This window comes from Myotis brandtii, unplaced genomic scaffold, assembly GCF_000412655.1.
Source record: "Myotis brandtii unplaced genomic scaffold, ASM41265v1 scaffold530, whole genome shotgun sequence".
In the NCBI taxonomy this organism is placed as follows: Eukaryota; Metazoa; Chordata; class Mammalia; order Chiroptera; family Vespertilionidae; genus Myotis; species Myotis brandtii.
Genome location: NW_005369943.1, coordinates 41,082 through 56,343, shown reverse-complemented (window position 1 = coordinate 56,343; position 15,262 = coordinate 41,082). Strand labels below are relative to the sequence as shown.

Sequence of the window (15,262 nt, the reverse complement as noted above, 5' to 3'; positions counted from 1 at the left end):
CAGCTGGGAGGACGCTGATAGGACCGAGCGGCGCGGGGCCGGCTCCGAGGCGCCCCGGCATCTCCGGGAACGTCCCCTCGCCCGCTGGCTCTCCGCCTTTCTCCCTCAGGTACTTACCGTCCAGCAGGCTCGGTGCGCTGTAACCAAGGCTGAAGAGGAAAAAATAATAATTTCTGGCGTGCGCGACGGGAGCCGGGCCGGGACTTGCCAATTAAGCCGGAGCAAGCCTGCGAGCGCGTAGTGATGACGCAACACGCAGCCTAAGCTTTTCTTCTTCCCGAGTGATGCCCGAGCGGAAAATGGTGGGGCGCGCGCTGTTGTCATGGTAACTGGAACCCGCCTCTGCGCCTGGGAAGAAGCTTTCTGGCCTGTTTGTCTAGGTTGGCTGGAGAGTTGGAAAATAGAATACATAATAATAAAGAGCACACTGACAACAAGTAGCATAACAATAACGTGTGATACAATGTTTGATATGTTACAATCTGTGTTTTAGGTAACATATAGATAGTATAATAACAATATGGTGCTACATGTTTTTTTATGTGTATGATCGGAACCCTTAAAGAAGCCTATTTTTTTTTTTTTTTTTTTTTACCAAGTAAGGAACCCGAGGCCTGCAGATGATAAGTAGTTAATTAGTAAGGAGTAAAAACCCGGGCATGTTGAGCTTCAGAGCATACAAACTGCCTCCTCACTGTTGGCTGGATGGTTCTTAGAGTAGAATATGACAATTCACTCACCTATCTTGATGGAAATATTACCCGAAGAATATTTATTCCCGTTGTTCTAACATTAGACTAAACAGGCACTTTTCTGAGTTGTAATTTGATCCTCTGGTTAAAAAGAAATTACTGCACATCATTAATCTGCCAAATATATTGGTCACTGTAAATTTAAATTGGTATTCTGTTTTATAAATCAGTGTTTTGAATTGTAACACAAACCCACAGATTTATCAAATGTGGGCACACATAAAACACATATCTGGATTCATAAAATTCAGTAACAAGGCCTGAAAAATTGGAATTTCACCCTGGCCAGGTAGCTCAGTTGGTTGGAACATCTGAAGATACTCTGAAGCTGAGTATCTTTAGAATGATGCATGCATGCCATCCGTACACCTAAAAGTTGCAGGTTCAATTCTGGTCAGGGCACATATAAGAATCAACCAAATGGATACATGAATAAGTGGAGTAACAAATTGATGTTTCTCTTCCTCTCCTTTCATCTCGCTAAAAGCAATAAATAAAAAAGAATATTTGCTTTATATTCAGACAGATCTAACCACCTCCTACTCTAATATTATTAGGGGCCTCTGCTCACACATATGGACACCCAGCTCAAATGTCCAACTCAACACCACCTAGGGTTGCCATATTTGAAAAAAAAAAGATGCTTTCTTAAATCTGAATGTTAAACAACTTTTTGTTTAATATATTTTTATTGATTTCAGAAAGGAAGGGAGGGAGAGAGAGATAGAAACATTAATGAAGAGAGAGAATCATTGATTGGCTGCCTGCTACATGCTACTGGGGATCGAGTCTGAAATCCTGATAGGGAATCAAATCCTGACCTTCTAGTAAGTTCATAGGTAGACGCTGAACCACTGACCAACACCGGCAGGGCAACAAATGCTTTTTTAGTACTAATATGTCCCATGCAATATTTGAAACTTAACTTATACTGAAAAATTATTTGTTGTCTCTCTGATATTTTAACCAGGTGTCCTGTATTTTATTTGGCAAACTTACCTGCACCCTATTGCTTGGTCACCTTTTAGGCCTAGGGGCCTTTTACTACATGTTAGGTCTAAGGATATAGATACTGGAAGCACTGTTGGCCCTCAGCAGGAAGGACCTGGGAAAAAGTTAGTTATCCTTCTTGGAGCTATGTGAGCAGAAAATTTCAGAGCCCAGGTGCTCAAAACCATTGTGCAAAAGTTAAGGCACACTTTACAAAGGGACAAAAAAATAGTCTGTCTAAAGTTATTAACTAAACTAAATGCCAGAGGTAATGATGCAACATCTACAAAGATCTGGAGGGGAAGTATTGTGACTCTGTCTTTCTAGATCACATATATATAACTCATTTATGGAAGAAAAAAATCAATTTCATGTTTTTAATTCCTGGAAAATATATTTTTCTTAACATGTGTCTAAAGACATAAATCCAGCTGACAGGGCCAAAAAATGAGGATTTCAAAAACAGAATTCATGGTATAAAAGTATTCTGTTGAGACAAAACACAGTTAGGACTTAATAATTATAAATATGGTATATTAGCTTTTTGTTGCATAGTAAACAACCACAAAATTTTTTTCTTTTCAAAATATTTTTTTTTATCTTTAGAGAGAGAAGTGAGAGAGGGAGAGAGAGAAGCATTGATGTGAGAAAGAAACATAGATTCGCTGCTTCCTGCACGCTCCCCACTGGGGATAGAGCCTGAAACCCAGGCATGTGCCCTGACTGGGAATTGAACCAACATGTTTTTGGTGCACAGAACAATGCCCTACTAACTGAGCCACACTGGCCAGGGCAAACAACCACAAAACTTTAGTTGCATAGAACAATAATCTTGATTGGCTTGTGTGGTTCAATTTCAAGCTACAAGGCCTTTCTGTACATAGTGCATGCTCAATAAGTATTTGTTGAGTGAATAAATGATGATAATAATTACATAAAATGCCTAAGCATATAGATAACCACAAATGAATGTTTTAAAAAGCTGAGTATCTTCAGAATGATGCATGCCATGAAAGAACAACAGAAACCAGAGTTTTAAAATTTCAGAAAAGAGGTGACATAATTCAAGAAAGAAAGAGAAGTAAAAGAAAAAAATAATCTTAGAAATGAAGATTAACCTAGATATAACACATAGATAAACATAACAGATACCTTAATAAATAGAGTAAAAAGGGAAATAAACTAAAATAAAAATAGGTAAATAGATTTAAAGAGAAAATAATGAATATTCAAGATAAGCAAAAAAGATCCAACATAATTACAATAGGAGTCACATCCCTACCTCTAAGATTATGGTCTTGAAATAGAATTTAACACTAAAGGAAATCAGAGCTTCTTGGAAAAAGGACCCCAGGCTGGGACAGGAAATGTTCAGGATGAGCCGGGAATATCTTTCTGTAACAAAAAGCAAGGAAATTATCAAAGACCACTATTGTCATTTCAAAAGATTCATGAGTCAACTTGAAGAGGCTTCTACTACTGACCAAAGATGGGGTACTTGGAACTTCAATAAGATTTAAAATTACAATTTTTTGAAAGCCATCAAATATATGAGTTCTTTATGGTATTAAAAAAATAACACAACTGGTTGTTTTGGGAGAATGAAAGAAGACAATTCATTATCATGAAAACTGGTAAGTAGAGGAAAAGAACCAAGCTTTTATTTTGCCTTTATTCTGTGAAGGGTTCATTAAGAAATCAAACGATAGATGAAGGAAAGTGTCTCTTTATAAAAAGTATTCCAGCCCTGCTGGTGGCTCAGAGTTTGAGTGGCAACCCATGAACCAGGAGGTCACCATTCAATTCCGGGTCAGAGCACATGCCCGGGTTGTGGGCTCAATCTCCAGGAGGTGGCAGGAGGCAGCTGATCAAACTTTCTCTCATCTATGTTTCTAAAATCTCTCTTCACTCTCCCTTCCTCTCTCTCTAAAATCAATTTTTAAAAACCGTATTAAAAACAAAAAGAGTATTCCAACTAGTGTATGAGAAAGAAATGATAAAATTTGAATCACTCAGCAAGCGTGGCCCAAATTCCTGACCTATAAAATCATGAGATACAATCAAATGGCTGCCAGGGCTGACCAGCAGCCCCTGAACAATGAATGGATGAACAGATTACTCTGACACACTTTCACTGTGAAAGAGAGGCTAAGGGATGGCCTGGCCAAAGTGACCAGGCAGCCTCGATTGCCTGCCTCGCTAGGCTTTTATTGGAATTTTTATCTTTAGGTACAATCAGTAGGGTGAGTAATCTTGGGAGGACACATGTGTTTGCATTGTCCTCTAGGGCAAGGGCATCCAGGGATTAAGCATAAGGATTCTAGTAAACACCTGGTGGTCTGCACATGCATAGACTTGTTTGGAAAGGTCAAGGAATAATTAGGGGTGCTGCCTTCAACACTCCCCTAAGACTACCCTAAGTAGAAATTCCAGTAAACAGGGCAGGCGGCCTTCCACACACTTCCCTTTTATCAGAATGTTCTCCTTACAAACATTCCAACCAAGTCTCATGCTTCCCAACAATTGGCCATTGTTTTAAAGCACTAAATTTTGGATGTAGTTTGTTATGCAGTAATTGGAACACATCCAAACATTTTTCTACATTTTTTTTCTCAAGTGTATTGATATTTTAATGTAGAATTAAGATGTTCCTTCTTTTCCCAACTTAAAATACCTTGACTCAGCAACTATCTGGAAATCTTAGGCCCATTTCTTAGTCACCTCAAATTTGGAGCAGCTGAATTGAAACACCATAATCTAATAGACTTTGTGTGTCCTCATAATTTCTCTCTGCCTTTTTTGCCAGAAGAATTATTTCCCACAATAATACCCAACTCCTCTTTCTCAGTAACATAAATGAGATTAAAGGCACCTCTTTTTAAGTACTAGATAATCACCGAAATGCATTATTATTTCTAATTTGTGTGATGTTTTATGTGATTCCTCATGGAAATTAAGATGAAGTTTCACGACACTTGAAACCTATATAATTTTTTAAACCAATTTCACCTCAGTAAATTCAATAAGTTAAAAAAATTTAATATGTTTTTATTGGTTTCAGAGAGAGAGAGAGAGAGAGAAACATACATGAGAAACATTGATCAGCTGCCTCCTGCACCGCGCCTACTAAGCGCGGATCGAGCCCGCAACTCAGGCATGTGCCCTGACCAGGAATTGAGCTGTAACCTCCTGGTTCATGGGTCGACACTCAACCATTGAACCACATCGTCTGGGCAATAAAATTTTTTAATTTAAAAAAATAGTAGTTTCACAAGTATAGACCGTGAAATAGAACATTGTGAATAGGAACTACTCAAATGTGGTGACTAAGACTTCAGAAATAAATTATTGCTTCAAGGGTCCCTACGGGGAGAGTATTCACCCTTTAACTTAAAATGACTATTTAGCCCTAACCGGTTTAGCTCAGTGGGTAGAGCGTCGGCCTGCGGACTGAAAGGTCCAGGGTTGATTCTGGTAAAGGGCACATACCTTGGTTGTGGGCAGTAGGAGGTGTGCAGGAGGCAGATGATCAATGTTTCTCTCTCATTGATGTTTCTACCTCTCTATCCCTCTCCCTTCCTCTCTGTAAAAAATCAATAAAATAAATAAAAAAAATAAAATGACTATGCAGGACTGACTGCTTTAATGGGTAATTTTATGTGTCAATTTGACTAGGCTAAGTAATTGCCAGATTGATGGAATGACATTATTTATGGGTGTGTCCTTAAGGTTGTTTCTGAAAGAGATTAGCATTTGAATTGGTAGATTAAGTAAAGAAGATTGCCTCACCCATTTGGGTGGGCTTCAGTCAATCCATTAAGGGCCTGAATAGAGAAAAAAAAAAGGCATAACAAGGGAATATTCACTCTCTCTGCTTTAACTGGAATATCATCCTCTCTGACCTCTTCTCTGGCCTTCGAACTGGGGTTGTAGTGCACTAGGCTTAAAGCAAACTTAAAGTAGCAGTGGGAAAAATTTAGACTTAGCAAAGATTGAGGTGACCTGTTCCGAGTTCTGAGAATTGACAAGACCCAGGATATGGCTAAGGATGGGTGGCCATGCATGGCCCTGGAAGTTCCTGGTCAGCACACCTGTGCGTGAGAACCCTGAATAGAGTATTGTAAAAGGATGTTTGTAGCTTGTAGAGCATTGTAACAGTTATGATGGATGTTATGCCCAGATTTCAAGATCCCCAATAGACCACCAGGGAGCCAGCCGAGTCCAATGCAAAAGCAGAGAGTCTTTTATTCAAACCCGGGCTTGGCTCCCCTACCCTCCTTACTGGCACAGCAGCAAGTGGCAGAGAGAGGGCTAGCCCAGTGGGAAGAGGAGTTTTATAGGGGGGTGGAGTAGGGGAAGGAGAGGGGACTGTGGGCCCTGCCGATTGGCCAGGCGCAAGTCGGTGTCTCGTTACACAGGATGTGGTCATGTCTATGGCGCGCACTTCCCTTGATTGTCATTGGTTAGTTTAAAGAAGTCCTGGGTGTGGCTAGCAGAGGCTTGGGCTTCCGGGAAGAAGCCTTGCCGAACACATGGCTGCCCAAAGATGGAGGATCCAGGGTAAGATGGAGGGCGTAGTCCTCGCCCTTTCAATGGATATTAGTGGTTTGTGCAAATAAAAGCTTGCTTGACCCCAAGGCTGCTGCTGCTGTTTGGGCTTGCTCCCTTCGTGGAGAAACCCGAGGCAGTCACTGGCCAGTTTCAATAAATCCTCGCTTGCTGTTTTAGACCTAATTGGAGTCGGTAGTCTTACTCTCGCAAACGTTGGTCCACAACAGGGTCTAGGACTGGAACTACATCATCAGCTTTCCTGCACCTCCAGCTTGCTGAGTGACTTCTCAGTCTCCAAAATCAGGTGATCCATCTCTTTACATATGTACATATCCTCTTGCTTCTGTTTTTCCAGAAAACCCTGAGTAACAGAGCTACAGAAATTCTGTTAATTACCTGTTAGTTTTGAAATGGGGTCAGTGAAAATGTTTGATAGAATCCTCAAATGTCTTCATTAAATAGGAGGAAAGACGTTGTGGGAATTAAAAAAAAAATTTTTTTGGCTTTATATTTACCAAAACAAAATCATAAAGCAATTCAAGGAGCCACCCTTCCAAATTTGAATTGAATTGAATAAGAAACCAAACAAAATAATAAACAGCAACAGAGATTAAAAATGGGACTTGCAAACCTGGATTTCTTCTTAACTTGATATCTTAAAAATGTAAACCACACCTGGTTGGTAATGGAAACTTGTGTAAACCAATCTTACCTCCCACACACAAATATGAAATGGAAAAGACAGGATACTAGATCGTAAGACTAAATTGATCTTTCTTTCTTGAAAACAAGAAACTAAGCCAAATATTACCAAATTTGTAAGCAAATACTTTGTTTTCCAGAGTGATGATTTTTAATTTGGGGAGACAGAGGGAATGGTCATGAACCTCTTTTGAGAATCTGATTTTTAAGAAGCTATGGAATGTATTCCAGAAAACTGCATATGCACACAAGAGATTGTACATAATTTCAGGGGGTTCATGGACCCCTTAGTGCTCCATGAACTTCACATTAAGAAACCCTGACAAAGAGGTCTTCAGTCTTTATAACTGGTGGAATCTGTGATGATTCCATCCCTGTATGCACCTTTTATTTTGTATTATTTTTTAATTATTTATTGATTTGAGAGAGAGAGAAAGGAAGAAAGAGATAGAAACGTTGATTTGTTATGCCACTTATTTTTGCATTCATTGATTGTATTGAACCCACAACCTTGGTGTATAAGGACCATGCTCTAACCCCAAGGGAGCATCTCCTTGTGTAACAGCCAAAAAAAAATGAAGCTAAAGATTTACTAGAAAGAAGAAATAAAAAGATTTGCCAGAAGGTTAAGTTTAAAAATGAAGTAAATGTACAATGAATTTTAAGTTATTAGTTTACGTATATCAGTATCAGCTTTTTATAATAAAATGCCCAATGCTACAAATTTTAAAAAATGATTTAGCACAAACTAAATCAAAGCGTTCGTATCAGTTTCTTATTTAAATTTGAATAAGACTATAGAATATTTGGAGATGAATGCTCACAATTATGGATAAATACATACCACTGGAATAGAAATACCGTTCATTCTCATTTAGCCAATAATGTGGTACTTGCTTCAAGACAAAGTGAACATGGCAGTCCCTGCTCTCAAGGAATCCCAATCTAATGGGGACTGATAAAGTGGTGATTAAAATACAATGTGATAAATATTTAAATAAATAAATGTCTGTAACTAGTTCAAAAGTGTGAGAGAAACAGAACACTTCTTTTTAAAAAAAAATATTTTATTGATTTTTTACAGAGAGGAAGGGAGAGGGATAGAGAGTTAGAAACATCGATCAGCTACCTCCTGCACACTCCCTACTGGGGATGTGCCCGCAACCAAGGTACATGCCCCTGACCGGAATCAAACCTCGGACCCTTGAGTCCTCAGGCCGACGCTCTATCCACTGAGCCAAACCGGTTAGGGCAGAACATTTCTTTTTTTAATACTATATATTTCTTTTCTTTTTTAAATTTTATGCCTTTTCATCTATATATTTTTAAATACATTTTTATTAATTTTAGAGAGGAAGGGAGAGAGAGGGAGATTTAGAAACATCAATGATGAGAGAGAATCATCAATCAGCTGCTTCCTGCGCACCCCCCACTGGGGATCAAGCCCACAACCCGCACATGCAGCCCACAATGAATATTTTTGGGGCCCAGCCAATATAATGGTATGTAAGAAACATTTTAATAAAAATTTTGTAACTTAATTTTTACAATATCCTGTTATACATAATCCTATATAATGAAAGGCTAATATGCACATTGTCCCCTCTACTGGGAGTTCAGCTGGGAGTTCCACCAGGAGGTGGGGCCTGCTGGTCAACTGACCATGACCCCTCCCCTGGCCAGCCCGGCCCAATAGGCCCCAGTTGGGGTGGGCTGGCCAGACCCCACCTATGCACGAATTTGTGCACTGGGCCTCCAGTTATTAATAACGAACTACAACGTTTGCTAATAACTGATTACTATAATCATGTTGCATTCATTTCCCTTACAGTCCTTATGCTCAGGCACCCCATTTCTCTCCACTAATACCAGCAGTGAATATTTTAGCAGCTGATTGCCACGTCATTAGTCTTGGGCTGACTTGTTTGGTGTGTGCAACAGGAAATATTTTGCTTTTGAAGAACAAGAAAAAGAGATTTATTTACATTACATTTATAAATTTGTTGAGTTATTCAGTGTCTGGTTAAGTTAATGTTCAAGAAAAAATATTAATTTTTATTAAAATGTTCTATTATTTTATGTTAACAATTACTCATTTATTTCAGCCCTTTGTATTCAGCATGTCTCTATCAAAATAAACTTACATTTCTATGAAAATTGAAGCTTTTGGGGTTTTTTTGCGGCCCACATAAACTTAAACCTTGTTTGTTTGGTCTGTGTTAGTTTGACATGCTTGCTCTAACCAACTGAGCTACTCGACCAAGGCTTTGTATGTGCCTTTTAAAACTTAAACCTTTAGTAACTGCCATTACTAATTTTGGGGAATAAAAAGCATTGCGTATTTTCACCATTTTGATAATCACCTGCTATATTTTGCTAACTACTTTAATTGCATTTCTGGGGGAAAGTAGGATTTAAATTCTAAATACAACATATAATTTTTTTATTTTTCAGTAAGTTCTCATTAAAGAGTATACACTATATTGTATCTTTCCTTACTTGATTTTGTTCATCCTATTTCCTCCACTTTTTTACTACTTACTTATGCTTGTCTTTTTAAATTGAATTTATTGGTTAATAAAATTATATAGGGTTCAGGTGTACAATTCTGTAATACAGCAACTGTATATTGTATTATGCCTTCATCACCCCAAATCAAGTCCCTTTCCATCACCTTTTATCTCCCTTACATCCTCTTTTATCGCACCACACACCTTTCTCCCTCTGGTATATGAATTTTTGTCTGTATATGAGTTTTTTTCTTTTTGCTTAATCCCTTCACCTTTTTCACCCAGCCTTGCAACCCCACTCCCCTCTGACAGCTGTCAGTCTGTTCTTGATGAGTCTGTTTCTATTTTGTTTGTTAGTTTATTTTGTTCATGAGATTCCACATATGAGTGAAATAATGTGGTACTTGTTTTTCTCTGATTGGCTTATTTCACTTAGCACAATGTTCTCCAGGTCCATCCATGCTGTGGCAAAAGGTAAGATTTCCTTTTTATTTTTATTCCTATAATTTTATTAATAATGCTTAAATCGCTTATGGACAGGCATTACCAACTTGACTAACCTATCCCCTCCACTAATACCAGCAGTGAATATTTTAGCAGCTGATTGCCACGTCATTAGTCTTGGGCTGACTTGTTTGGTGTGTGCAACAGGAAATATTTTGCTTTTGAAGAACAAGAAAAAGAGATTTATTTACATTACATTTATAAATTTGTTGAGTTATTCAGTGTCTGGTTAAGTTAATGTTCAAGAAAAAATATTAATTTTTATTAAAATGTTCTATTATTTTATGTTAACAATTACTCATTTATTTCAGCCCTTTGTATTCAGCATGTCTCTATCAAAATAAACTTACATTTCTATGAAAATTGAAGCTTTTGGGGTTTTTTTGCGGCCCACATAAACTTAAACCTTGTTTGTTTGGTCTGTGTTAGTTTGACATGCTTGCTCTAACCAACTGAGCTACTCGACCAAGGCTTTGTATGTGCCTTTTAAAACTTAAACCTTTAGTAACTGCCATTACTAATTTTGGGGAATAAAAAGCATTGCGTATTTTCACCATTTTGATAATCACCTGCTATATTTTGCTAACTACTTTAATTGCATTTCTGGGGGAAAGTAGGATTTAAATTCTAAATACAACATATAATTTTTTTATTTTTCAGTAAGTTCTCATTAAAGAGTATACACTATATTGTATCTTTCCTTACTTGATTTTGTTCATCCTATTTCCTCCACTTTTTTACTACTTACTTATGCTTGTCTTTTTAAATTGAATTTATTGGTTAATAAAATTATATAGGGTTCAGGTGTACAATTGTTCCACTATTTTTCTTTATGCATGGGTACAGATAAACACAATCTAAATTTCCTATCCCTTATTCCCATTTCAAATTTTTGGTGCAGTACTCTCGACTGAATTTAGGAAACTAAGGCTTTCTTATCAAAGGAGAATTGTTAAGGTCAGAAATTTGGGCAGTCACAGGAAAAGACTGAATTTACATGATTATTCCTATGATTTAAAGTGAATCAGCATAACTCAAAACACATTCCATCTTTCTATAATGCCTTCATTATCCATCTGGTTTCTGATGTATAAAGTAAAGAACCTACATTTTTTTAACATTTTAAATGTACATTGACTTGTTTCAGGCGGTGTATGTGTGCATGTAAATGAGTATATTAAAAAAAACACAAAAATTTACAAGACATTGTGATTTTATTCCTGTAATTTTATTAATAATGCATAAATCGCTTATGGACAGGCATCACCAACTTGACTAACCTATCTTAGCTACTCTGTGGAAGAAGTGTTTTCTATTTTATCTAACTCAACTAATGCTTGTTCATGAGCAGGTTAAAATGTCATCTTGGACTCCTTATTTACACAATATATTAATCTAACTTATACAGACAGCATATCTTTATTTAAAAAGCCTTAAAAATGTTTCTTCAAATTTTAAAACACTTGCCCAAGTTGCTTTCTAGGTTTAGATGCACAGAGGGCTGGCAATCAAAGAAACAATAAATAAAATTATCTGTGAGACTGTCCATCAGTGCTTTTTTGATGGCAGGTGCCTCACACTAGTGTATAAAAAAGGGATTTTAAAGAGTGAAAAAAATACTTTCATTTCTTAAATTTCTTATCCCTTAGTGTCCACATTAATAAATCTTAAATTCCATGTGAAATATTATGGCATTATTATGTGAGATACAGTGCACCATAAAAGAGGGGCAAATTAAATAGCAAAGGACCTAACAACCCGGGAAATGCCACTCAAGCCTCTCTGTTTCTACTTTATTGATCTGGACACAAGTACATCAGTCTAAAGGGAAAAGACCGAATCTTGTAATATTTCCAGAATGAAAATTAACTTTCCCACCGTGAATAAAAAGTAGCATGTGCAGCCCAGGTTATTTACACACAAATGGGCAGCTCCTATAAAAACAACAGCAGTCCTCTGGTCTGTCTCTCATCATCATCATCACATGGGTGTTTAGCTACACTGTAGTGTTGACATTTTTACTACTTACTTATGCTTGTCTTTTTAAATTGAATTTATTGGTTAATAAAATTATATAGGGTTCAGGTGTACAATTCTGTAATACAGCAACTGTATATTGTATTATGCCTTCATCACCCCAAATCAAGTCCCTTTCCATCACCTTTTATCTCCCTTACATCCTCTTTTATCGCACCACACACCTTTCTCCCTCTGGTATATGAATTTTTGTCTGTATATGAGAATATTTATAATGACATTTCAGTGAGTCACCTATTCCTTTGCATATTCCCATCAAATGACATCCAAGAGCATCAGTAGATCATTACCCTGACTGCATGTGAATAAAAGGCTTGGCCTGGTACAAACTCTGAGCAGTCAATTAGTTGAGAGAAGTCTGTTTGTGGCACCCTATTTGGAGGAGGGCCCGGAATTGGCCATTTTCCTGGTTCTGTCTTTTTTCTCATTTTCTCATCCACAATTTCCACTTCTGTGCTATCTTTCAGTGCTTCTAAACTGAGATTAAGGTTTGTAGAGAGAGCCTGAACATGGTGGAAACCAGCAATCAGGGAAATAGGCAAGAAACCTTGTTCATCCATCTTGCTCCTAAGAAAGAAGTCCCGTTCCAAATTTACTACACTAAAGTAATATTCAACTTGGTGCTTAATATACTCTTTGAGCAATGCTTCTTCCACAGGATATACCTGTATGCCTGTACCATCATCGTAGTAATACATCATACTGGTATTAAGTTCTGTTTGAAATGGTTGGTCAGTCCTTTCACCACGTTCTTGATAAAGCATATGAATAATCAAAGTTCAATCCAGAATTTTCTCTGCCTCGTCCTCTTCCCGTCCTCGACCTCTTCCTCGGCCTCTTGAGGAACCTCGGATATTACCACCTTCACTTCTCGCACTGGAAACTTCATCTTGATCATCTCCCTTTTCTCTATCACGTCTCCAACTTCGTGTATCACTTCTCCTATTCTTATGTGATGACTTATTTGTTTCAGGTTGACACCTTGAGCTGTTCCCAGATCCTGGTCTTTCTTGAGTCTCTGGTCTTACATCATCTAAGTGGAGTGGTACCCACTTGCTTATCAACTTTCCTTCCTTGATTACTTGACTGAGCTTCATCCTCACTGACATTTTCACCAGGACCATCTAGTTTTGTTTCCCGGGTTTCTTTGCTCTCACTGTTATTTCTCTTCTTCTTTTTTCTTTTGTAGCTTCTTGTTTCCTTGGTTGATGACACGATGACACTTGTTGGGGTTCTTTGTCTTGAGTTTTCCTGCTTTTATAATTTTGGGGAACTGAGCTCTGCTTCCAGGGAGTCCAGTGGGGGCAGGTGCTGAGGCAGCTTTTTGATCCAAGGGTTCTCCTTAAGCAGCTGCGCAGCTTTTCTTCTGAGCCCCCTGCCCCCCACGCACCCTGTGCACCAGGTGCAGTGTCAGAGTCCTCCCTGCACAGCCACCTGGGGCACCAGCAATGCTCTCCCCGCGCCCCACGCTGGTGGCGGTGGTGGCCCTCTCCTCCTTCGCTGCCTGCTTGCCCTCCTATTTGGGTGCAGCCGCATGGGCAGCTCTCCCTGAGAGTGAGTGGCAGGCACCAGATCAGGAGCAGACATGGTCCCCTTGCCCCAGCCCTGGGAGGCCCGGGGCCAGGGAGTCCGGCTGCCCTCTCTCTGCGGAGGCACCCACTCAGATTTCCTTCTTTTTTATGACTGAGTAGTATTCCATTGTGTAAATGTACCACAGCTTTTTTATCCACTTGTCTATTGATGGATACTTGGACTATTTCCAAATCTTGGCCATTGTAAATAATGCTGTAGTGAGCATAGAGATGCATTACTTATGCATGTCTTATAATTGTCATGGTATTCTCAGCTAGAAGCTTGAGTTCAAACACACAGACCTTACATTTTTCTCCCACTCTTGTTGCTATTCAGCTTCCTCATGACATTATGTTGTTACCATTTTGTTGTTGTCTATACGCACAATGTCAGGATGGTACTTGATACATTGACTAGTCAACTCACACATCCAGGTTCAAATTTTACCACATCTGTATTTGTGGCATCTCATTTTTATTGTCATAACTAGTGACCTGGTGCATGAAATTCGTGCACATTAAAAGGGAGTTAATTAGAGGAAATATTTTAATATTGCTATTTGCCCTTTATAATAGAAGTGTCAGAGATGAAAGAAAATTAATAAAATGTATATGAAAATCTTCCTCCTGTCAGAGTCTGGGGCACACCACGGGAACCAGAGTCAAGTCCCCGCCCACCCACATGTGCTTCGAAATCACATGAGACCCAGACCTGGCCAGCCCCACCCCCATTAGGCTAGATCCAGACCCTGCTGGCGCCACCTCCGTCAAGCCCCGCTGAGCTGGGGGTGCAGCCTGAGGTCCCTGGCCCGGGTCAGGGGGTGTGCCTTGAGGTCCCCTTGCTTGGGCCAGGTGGGGCAGCCTGAGGTCCCTTGTCAAGCCCCGCCAGGTGGGGGGCGCAGCCTCAGGTCCCCTGGTCTGCAGTGGGGGCGCAGCCTGAGGTACCCTGGCCCAGGCCAGGGCAGGTGGCAGGCCTTGAGGTCCCTGTTAAGCCCTGCAGGGTTGGGGCGCCATGGCCTCAGGTCCCCTGGCCCAGTGCTGGGGCCGGGGGAGCGGCCTGAGGTCCCCCATCCAGGGTTGGTGTGGGGGCGTGTTTTGAGGTTCTTGTCAAGCCCCGCTGGGCAGGGGATGTGCCTCAGGTCCCCTGTCAAGTCCCACCAGGCAGGGGGTGCAGCCTCAGGTCCCTGCTGATTGCTCGTTAAGGCTCGTTACGGGAACTCGGCCTCCGCTGTGGGCACAGCCATCTTGACTGTTATGGTGTGATGGTCAGTTTGCATATTCCCTCTTTATTAGATAAGATTCTTATGTTTACATTATCTTAATATATCTGCCATTTTGCAAATGTCATGTTTCACAATATATTTAACTCAAAATTGGATCATTGTAATCAATCTTGTAAATCAAGCATGTAAAACTCAAAGTCTACAGAGGAACCAAGATGGCGGCATAGGTTAACACCGGAGTTTGCCGCCTCGAACAACCAATTCAAAAATACAACTAAAAGACAGAACGGACATCACCCAGAACCACAGGAAGGCTGGCTGAGGAGAGATTCTACAACTAGAAGTAAAGAGAAATCCATACAGAGACTCAGAGGAGGCGCAGTGCGGAGGTGAAATACTAAGGTGCGGAGGTGCGCGTGGAG

General features: G+C 39.6%; 1 protein-coding gene and 1 pseudogene across 3 annotated transcripts in view; both read right to left on the bottom strand.

Annotated features, from left to right (window-relative positions):
- Positions 1–415, bottom strand: part of SMARCAD1 (SWI/SNF-related, matrix-associated actin-dependent regulator of chromatin, subfamily a, containing DEAD/H box 1) — an 86,188-nt gene extending 85,773 nt beyond the window's left edge. For 2 of the 3 annotated variants that reach the window (XM_005877781.2, XM_014549009.1), the window contains exon 1: positions 118–415. The gene's annotated coding sequence lies outside the window, so the exon portion shown is untranslated. The remainder of the gene's footprint in view (positions 1–117) is intronic. The other variant, XM_005877783.2, reaches the window with a different exon arrangement.
- An 11,869-nt stretch (positions 416–12,284) lies between these two features.
- The window catches only part of LOC102244077, a 6,162-nt pseudogene continuing 3,184 nt past the window's right edge, over positions 12,285–15,262 (bottom strand).